Source organism: Athalia rosae, chromosome 6 (genome assembly GCF_917208135.1).
Source record: "Athalia rosae chromosome 6, iyAthRosa1.1, whole genome shotgun sequence".
In the NCBI taxonomy this organism is placed as follows: Eukaryota; Metazoa; Arthropoda; class Insecta; order Hymenoptera; family Athaliidae; genus Athalia; species Athalia rosae.
Window position 1 is genome coordinate 6,893,536 of NC_064031.1, and position 8,683 is coordinate 6,902,218.

Here is an 8,683-nt window from a genome sequence, read left to right on the forward strand (position 1 = left end):
TTTCTATTCTAACGATTAGTTACTCTATAGGTTGAGTTCATATACATCAGATCATGGGTCCAATTCAAATGAAGGCTTGATAGCTGCTATTTTGCAAATTGGCTCACACGGTTTTTCAGTTCACTAGGTGTATTTGTGCAATTATATTACAAGTCACCAGGCGCAGTATCCTTGGATCATTTGTTTGACGGAATGGATCTGGATTCCAAGCTGCATCTTATAAACGTTTGACAACAAACCAAGGGAGAGATCAGTTCCTTTTGGGTAAGATGGTAGTAAGCGTCCAATTGATCGGCATCAGTTAGCTTGATTCTTGATACGAAAACAGAAGATGATACTTCTTTCATAATCCGTATGATTGTGGGTAAGAGGAGAGCGTTAGTCATATTAAATTAGCACAGTGAGTATGAACTAAAAGAAAACAATTATGGTTGACTTATGACTAAACAACTGCGAAGCAGATGACCAGGTTTCAGTCTGGCTGCAGATTATACCGAAGGGTAACTAAAGATTTTTAAAATTCATACATTTGATTCACTTCAACTTCAGTTTATTTGTTTGAGAAAGCAGGAATTTTTGGTTTTTGGTATTGGAATTGAAACTGATACGTCCTTCAATATCGGTATGCTTAAATGAGAGAAGGTAATGTTAAACTTCATGAATCAGTATACTTGGTATGACGGAGGGCATAGATTGTAGTTGGCTCAGAAATGATTGCTAGACAGGTGACCTGGACATGATTGGGCTGTAGTTCGTACAGCCATAAATCTTGAATTGAAATTATTTTCATCTCCGCGATCTCTGCTGATTACAATTACCGATTGTTCAACGAGTTCCCTCCTTGGCAATCGTAATTGTGCCGGTATTATTAATTTGATGCGTTATAAATGTTGTTGTACTTATGGACAATGTTTGATTTTCACGTTTGGCGCTGCAAGAATAAGATGAACGTCTGACATATGATCCTCCTCGTCAGAAATGTTGACATTGCCGGACGATGCTCGTTTTATTTATATCCGCCTACTGAACTTACCCTCGGATTATATTCGGTTATTGACTGAAGATCTTTGTTTTGTAAACAACGATAGTCAGTCTTAAGCCTTACTTTTGACTATGGACGGTGTTGGGGGAGGATGTAAAGCATTATTTGCCCGTGTATTTTGTTTCGATGCGTTTATTTGATTAGCCTGACATTTATTCGAACGACGATCTCGATTTCTGATTGCCAATTATTATAACATTGAAGTTGGCCTGTCGACGATACGTTATTTTGCCCCGACGCTATATGGAAACCCGCTTCGATTTTCCTTTGACATTTGGATACCGCTCCAACCGTCCTTGACCTTCAGATGACTACGATACAACAATTACAATGCAACGCCAGAACTGAAACTAACAATGATGGTGTCTTTTGTTTCGAGTACCCATTTATTACCATTCATTGCAATCACTGCTACGTCAAATAGATCAATCATTCTAATGCTTATCATGTACAGCAATTACTTTGGGACGCAGTACTTCGCTCACATGACATGCTTATACCGTGCGTTTCACGTGAAAGTGGCCGCGATCAGAGCATGCGTCGAAATATTCGAATTTCTCAGTCTCCGAGCGAGCCCGAGCCTTGTTATTGCTGGAGTCAGCGTAGCCACCGGCGTAGGCATAATGTTGTGAGATGTCACCTATAAGGGCTGATCTACTGCCGAATCAGCTCTCGCGAGTGACATCCTACAACAAGACGCCTACGCCGGTGACTACGTTATCTCCAGCAAGGCTCGTGCTTGCTCGTGGACTGCGAAATTCGAATACTTTGACGCAAGCGTAGATCGCGGCCACTTTCATGAGACGCGCACGGTGATCGTCGACATTGGCTATTGGTGGATGTTGTTTGTTATTGTAGGTAACATGAATTACGTAAACAAACGCTTCCGCACGAATTTCACACTTTTCTTTCGATGCCCCTTCGTCACAACGTTAATCGATGCGCCGGTTGTTGCGTGAGGCATCGGCATGCATGCTCATTTGTTCCAGTGCGTCGGCATCTGAGGAAAATGCTTGCGAGTCGATAAAATAGGTTCCCTAGGTGACTACAAGACAGCGTCTAGCCATCGTTGATGTATCGTTAATTCAATGGATCTTCAACCATTTCGTTCAGCAACAGCTTTGATCAGCGCATACGTTTACGGCAGAGCTCGTGTTGTGTGAAGGGCCAGGAAAAAGACCGTCTTTTTCCGGGTAGCGTGAGGTAGACTCTGAATTTTACGGCGGCCCTTTGTTTGAGGGTACAGGAACTTTTAATTTGCTGTTATCGGGACGGGAGCCAATTTTTCCATCGTTATCGGTATGCTAGGAAGAGAGAGGATGGTGTTAGGCATTACGGATTCGTACGGCAAGTTGAGAGAGTGATAATGAATATCGTACTTGAATCACAAGAAATCGTTGGTCCGATGGCCTGGACTCGAATTCGCAAGATTTATCCAAAATAGATCTACGTTTAGAAGGTTTGTTCACCTTTTGATTCGCTACCGTTCTTGTTGCCGGGTAGAATCGCGCTGAGAAAGGTGTTTTTCGTGGGTGATGTGCCACGAAAGAAATTGGTTTCTTTCGGGTGAGGTGAGAGTAGGCTCCGGATTTATCGGCATCAGTTCGCTCGGAATTGGTCTTTGGGGAGAGGCTCTTGGTCTGTTGCAATGGATCAGGTTCTGACGCATCGTTCTACATCTGTACGCTATTGGGAAAAAGGAAGGTGTTGGTTAGGATATGAACTATAAGGAAAAGTGTTAATAAAACGACCGACTCATGAACACTTGTTGAATTCTTTGACATTAAGGTGCTGTAGGAAATGGTCACACGGTAGTTGTGATGAATCGATGCAGTGAGTACTAATGCAAGACAAAGGTCGTAGTTGGCTTACCTAGAACTCCCTAGTGCATGGTCGGGATTTTACCTTGCGTCGGGCCTTGTTGGATGTAGACTTTCTTTGTTTTGCATAGTCGTCCGCCATCCCAGGTCCTCGGATGTTTGTTGAGCGGGTGGGATTGAAGAGGAGCTTTGCGTTCGTTACGTTTCTGGAGAGGTACCTTCTTTCACGGATTTGTATAGGTAGTGCCGATGAATTTGTAGGTGTCGGTACACCTATGGAAGTAGGATCCTTTGGTATGCTTGGGGTTGGAAGGAAGGTGTTAATCGTGTTGAAACAATACAGCAGGTACGTCATAGAAGTATAAATTATGGTTGACTTACGATGAACTCCGGGGGAAATAGGTTGGGTTTCAGAACTGAGTAGGATTGGAAAGGAATGCTCAAGTTTGTGGCGTGCCAGGAGAGAAAACGTCCTTTTGTAATATCCAGGTGGTGGTGTTGGATCATCCGACGTTGGTTTTAGCCTGTGGGGTTAGGAACCCTCGATTTGTAACACCGGAATGTGAGCTGCTGTATTTTTCGATATCGATGTGCTTGGGAATTGGGGGAAGATGTTAGTTGTTCTGATTCGATACAGTGGGTACGTTAGAAATGCAAAGTTTGTGATTGTCCTGCATCCATGATGTTTGTTACCCACATGATTGCTTTGCAGATACGACGACCTTGAACGCGCTGCTTATTAAATTCGCTACGTCTGCATTGCGATGCATTGAAAACTTTATTACGCGTTCACTGCCGGTGACGATTACCGTTTACTTACGAGCTGTCACCTCGTAACCTTAGAAGTAGTCGACCATCTGACGAGTGAACTTCCGACGTTTTAATTATCGATAAGGTGGATAAACGAGCTGCGTTTATTTAGGTTCATTTGCGAGATTGAAAGGTCTGTCACAGGGCCATGTGCCGTACAACTATACGTCCTACGTTCCAGCGATCGCAAATCTATCACCGGCACGTTGCGGCCGCCATGATAGCCTTGCCAACAGACGTCGGACGACATCTCACTTCCGTTAGTTCCGTATATCCCTCACGCAGCCAGCGCAGTGATCGGTATCCAATCAAAACGCTGTCTTTCTGGGGGTTAACGAATAGCATTCGCTGTGTGATTGCAAACTCGGTGCGCTGACACCACCTGCCAGACGGCAGAAAGTAGAACCTTTCTCAGCTGCGACAGTTACTACTTTGCGGTTTCCCTTATGTATCACCATTGAGTAACTATATAGTACGAAGTATAGTTTCTCAATGGTATCACATTCAAGTGAAATGGTTTCTTATTCGCAGAGATGTACGTACGTAACGCGTACAGTCAAGGCTGGACAAATGCTATTTTATGCATACAGCAATAAAATTCTTAGGATCTTTAGTATCTGAAGGGAATATACGACCCACCAAAGAAGGCATAGGAGCGGTCCAAAAAATCCAAGTACCATGGAATGGAAGAGAAGTTCACAGTTACGTGGCATCATGCTCCTATTTTAGAAAATATATACAGTCGCTCTTGTTAATTCCGAAGCCGTTGTATGACCTGTTAAAACAAAACGTTACCTTTCATCTCGGGGAAGCAGAGCTACGGGCATTGGAAACATCAAAAGCGAATCTAGTGGAGGCACCAGTGTTGAGTAACATAACCCAGTCAGGTTTAAATACCGAGACCTCAGCTATATCCGGGATAATCAATCTGACAGCTGGAACTGGGTTCTGAGGCGGTTGGTACTGCACGTTAGCAGCTAACAAAGTCAACTGTTTTTCTAATTCGCGCTTGCGCACAATATCTGGGTGCGCAATTTCGTGATTCTCAGAGGACAACGTGAAATTGCGTACCAGATTCGCGCGTGCGCGATGGTCGTCATTTGTTTCACAGAATAGCCAACACACTCCGATTTCAGATCTAGCTGTCAAATACATGAACGACAAAACGGGGAAGGGGGCAGCCGGTCATTTAATAGTTATTGGCGTAACTAGTAGTCTAACTTGTAAGTCGTCTCCGGTGCGCAGTATGCACTCGCTTCGCTCGTGCCTGCGAACCTCCGACTCGTGCTGAAAACATCGCGCTGACACGTCATGACTTAGCCTACATGTTGCGCCCACAATTTTATTCAACAATTACGCGTTATTCATGTTTCATTCTTGCCTAAAAAACGAACGCGATAAAACATGAATAGCGCGCATGAGTTGAATAAACAAATAAACTCCATGTCAAAAACATTCGGCATCTCAATTTTAGCATCAATGGGTAACAACAGAGAGCTGTTGTTACCCACTATTTCGTTACAACTCAGAAAATAGTTACGTTTATTTTCATTACTCTACAGTTGCCGAGCTTGTAGAAATTTCCATTGAGTTATGACAAGTGATTGTCACCAGTCGGTAAACGGCTATTTAGGGTTCGGTTTTTAGGCGCGATAATACATGAATAGCGCGCATGAGTTGAATAAATATTATGGTCAAGTTAGGCTAGGTCATAATGTGATCCATTGGCAATGAATAACCGCTGGAATTTTACCACACAAAAAATTATCTTTCATATCGGATAATTTATTGAACATTATACCAAATAATTATTGAAGTACACAGATTTTCTCAGTTCAACATTTATCATTTTCATTACTCATTTGAATTACAGAATTAATTTCTAAATGAATAATCAAGCAAAATACATTGTGAAATTCAACAGAGAGCGAGTTCTTCAAAGATCACAGAAAACCACATTCGTTTAATAATTTTGTGGAGACAGTAATATCAATAATAACTCAATTTATGTACACCAAAATGCCTGTGAAATGAAAGATGGTTGGTCATTTCTCCAGCATGTAAGGTTCATCCATTGCGATATGCGATTCAGATATGAAAAGATGTCGTCTCTGCACACCACTTTGTTACCAGAGGGTAGGTCGACTCCATCACAAACCGAGTAAAAAATAATCAAAATGACTGCGGAGTATCTGATAGTAGATTTATAAAGGAGGGTGGGACTTACCGTAATCAGGATCATGGTACATTCATTTTATTCCAATCACGACTTCAGTCATGTGTCCCGCATGGCACTACTCACTTGGGATCCCCGTACCTCCGTCGTAGTGTAAGCTCTTCCAGACAGCGTCCATTGTTGAGGTGTTGAAATATAAATGATGTTAATAAAACGTTCTGTGCATCGTGTTGTGATATTTTGTAGAAGTAGACAATACAAATGAACAATACTAACCATAAACGATGTGTATTTGAAGTAAACCGGCAGCTGTGTAGTATAGGGGGCACCGTCCTGCTGGAACCAGATGAGTTTCTGGTGCAGAACGTTTTGTATTACACATTCTGAATGATGTTGACCAAAATTGAACTGCATTATTCAATGTATTCTGAAGTTATTACGCTTACTTCACCATCCACTGCCTTTAAAGCAGGGATAATGTCCTCCCCGAGTAGACGAAGATACCTTTCGCCATTGAGGTTTTCACCTAGGAGGAAGGGCCCGATGAGACAGTTCTCAAGAACGCCGAGCCAAACATTAAGCTTCGGCGGGTATTGTGTGGCTGTCTGAACCACCAGATGAGGGTTGCTACGGGACCAAACTAAAACGTTTCGACGATTTAGCCTCCCATGCAACACCACAATACTCTCGTCTGTGAAACAGATCCTGCTGGGTAGTCCCTCATTGGCGTTCAGCTCTTCGATGATTTGCCCGCAGAATAATTTGCCGCAGGCATAAATTCCTGGTGACGGTGAAACTTATATGATCCGTGATCCGTTTCATGCAAAATATTCAGTACCGACGACTTAGAGACTCCGAACTCTTGGGCGACCTTTGACGCTGGTTGGCTTCCTTCCTCAAAGGCTAGGCAGATGTTGAGCCTGGTCTCTTCATCTAGTCACTCCGACGGCTGGACGACTGGTCGTCGGGCTGCGGAACTCAGGTCTCCCGTCGTATTGAAACGTTTGACAATCTGCTGATATAAAGTTGTGGAGAACAGAGTTATTGATAACGAGTGAATTTTCCTGAAGGATATTCAACTTACACTACGGACCGAAGGCTCTGAAATTTTCCTATCGGGGTTCATGCCAGTCATGAACTCCGATATTTCCGGTAGCTTCTTCCCTGGTGATGCTGCAAAATCATCTTCTTTTTTCCGGGGTCGTCGACACGTAATTTGGCATCTTCTGATCTTTGCTTTCCTCCTCTTTACTTTCACTTTATTTTCTTGGAAACGGCCACTTCTGGCACGGAGACGCTTGCTATAATGGCTTTGCATTAACGATTTGCGAACGCTTAGCAACGATGAACATAGCAACCAAACCGCCCCTCCCCCCCCCCCCCCCCCAATTCATACCACGGCGGAAATACATTCTCGGATTTCCTGCCCGAAATCCTTGCTGTGATTGGGTATCATCACCGTTTCCTGTCATAGTCGCAGACAGTAGCCAATGGTATAGCTCGGATGTAAATTCGATACTAATCAATAATGATCGATAATGCCGCTCCAGATTAAACAAATGAGTGCTACAGATCATGGACGTATAAAATATATTTTATACGTCCATGCTACAGATCTAAAAGAGAACTAACCTATGTTGATGTCACTGCGCGATAGGAGTGAGGGCAGTGAGAAAGAGATAGTTGTCGTCGGGGTATGTCCGCTTGTGTTGCACGCATATTTACTTTCTGAACCACAAACATCGGTCGGGAATATGCATCGTTATCATTAAACTGCAGTGTTCATGAAATTTAATGATCGTAGAAATAGATTGTAGATTTCATTATAATCATGTATGTACTACAAATCGATTTTCGGTAATTATTTACAATTGGGATCCACGCCATTTTTAGCCATAGATAATCGAAAAATTAACATTGCATCGTTCATTCATTGTATCATTGAAGCATTCTCGTACCACTTTCTCAGTAAATTTGGCAATCTATGTTTTTTCAATTCAACATCAGAGTTCAGTGTTTACATGAGTGTTGAACGCCATTTTCTGCTCCGACAGTCAATGTAATTATGCGAGATGGTTCGGGGTCCCTACACATTAGACAAATGCGTCCGACCCCAACTACAACTATCTCTCTCTCACCGTAGGTCGCTACACGAAACATAGGATCTAGTATAATATAGAGTTCAGTGGTCGATGTATCCCTCTAAAAAATTTATCTCCTGTGGAGAAAAAAAATCCTTCGACACAGGTGATGAAATTCTACATCAAAACTGCCACTCCTTTGACAAGCCTGTCTACTACAAAGGAATTGACTTTTTCGATGCAAGCAACGAAGTTACCCGTTGTAGTTGAAACCTTTTCGATGAGTGTATTTCTTCCAGAGGTACTACGTCCCTTGTCCCAGATGATAGCTCTTTGTCGGTGTCAAAATAACTGTCACAAGTCTAATTCCTTCCAGATAGGTTAGAACTCTTACGACGCAGATAACAAAGTTCTCTGTCAATGTCGCAATTCCTTCAATGAGTCGAATTTTCTTCAATGGCTGTGAGTTCTCGATTTAAGTTGCAATTCCTATCTTTTTGATCTCAGTAACGATTGATGATGATTGATGATAATTATTCAGTCGACTAGATAAATTTCAGACTTGATCATTTCAAGATCATTTGAGTTTATTTTTTAACCGGTCGTAACTTAATCTTCATAATGTCGTGAAGTTTCTGTCTACATTTAATTAATCTCTTATTTAAATGATCAATTCTATTTCATGCCATGCCACCCTACTTGTCCGTGTCTGGTTTACGCTGCATTATTTACTCGACACTACATACCCCAGTCA

At 42.4% G+C, this 8,683-nt stretch overlaps 2 long non-coding RNA genes across 5 annotated transcripts; both read right to left on the bottom strand.

Annotated features, from left to right (window-relative positions):
* Positions 1 to 575: 575 nt before the first annotated feature.
* On the bottom strand, positions 576 to 4,006 carry LOC125501480. 3 transcript variants are annotated; one of them, XR_007279063.1, is made up of 4 exons: positions 3,244 to 4,006; positions 2,948 to 3,161; positions 2,422 to 2,728; positions 576 to 2,346 (listed from the first exon to the last, which is right to left on the bottom strand). It is a non-coding gene; the product is annotated as an uncharacterized LOC125501480 (long non-coding RNA). The 3 variants fall into 3 exon arrangements; XR_007279062.1 differs by having other exon boundaries at positions 2,512 to 2,728; positions 2,948 to 4,006; XR_007279061.1 differs by having other exon boundaries at positions 2,948 to 4,006.
* Positions 4,007 to 5,506: 1,500 nt separating this feature from the next.
* On the bottom strand, positions 5,507 to 7,159 carry LOC125501495. Of its 2 annotated transcripts, XR_007279087.1 has the most exons (4): positions 6,933 to 7,159; positions 6,687 to 6,860; positions 6,295 to 6,629; positions 5,507 to 6,202 (listed from the first exon to the last, which is right to left on the bottom strand). It is a non-coding gene; the product is annotated as an uncharacterized LOC125501495 (long non-coding RNA). The 2 variants fall into 2 exon arrangements; XR_007279086.1 differs by having other exon boundaries at positions 6,295 to 6,860.
* Positions 7,160 to 8,683: the final 1,524 nt, after the last annotated feature.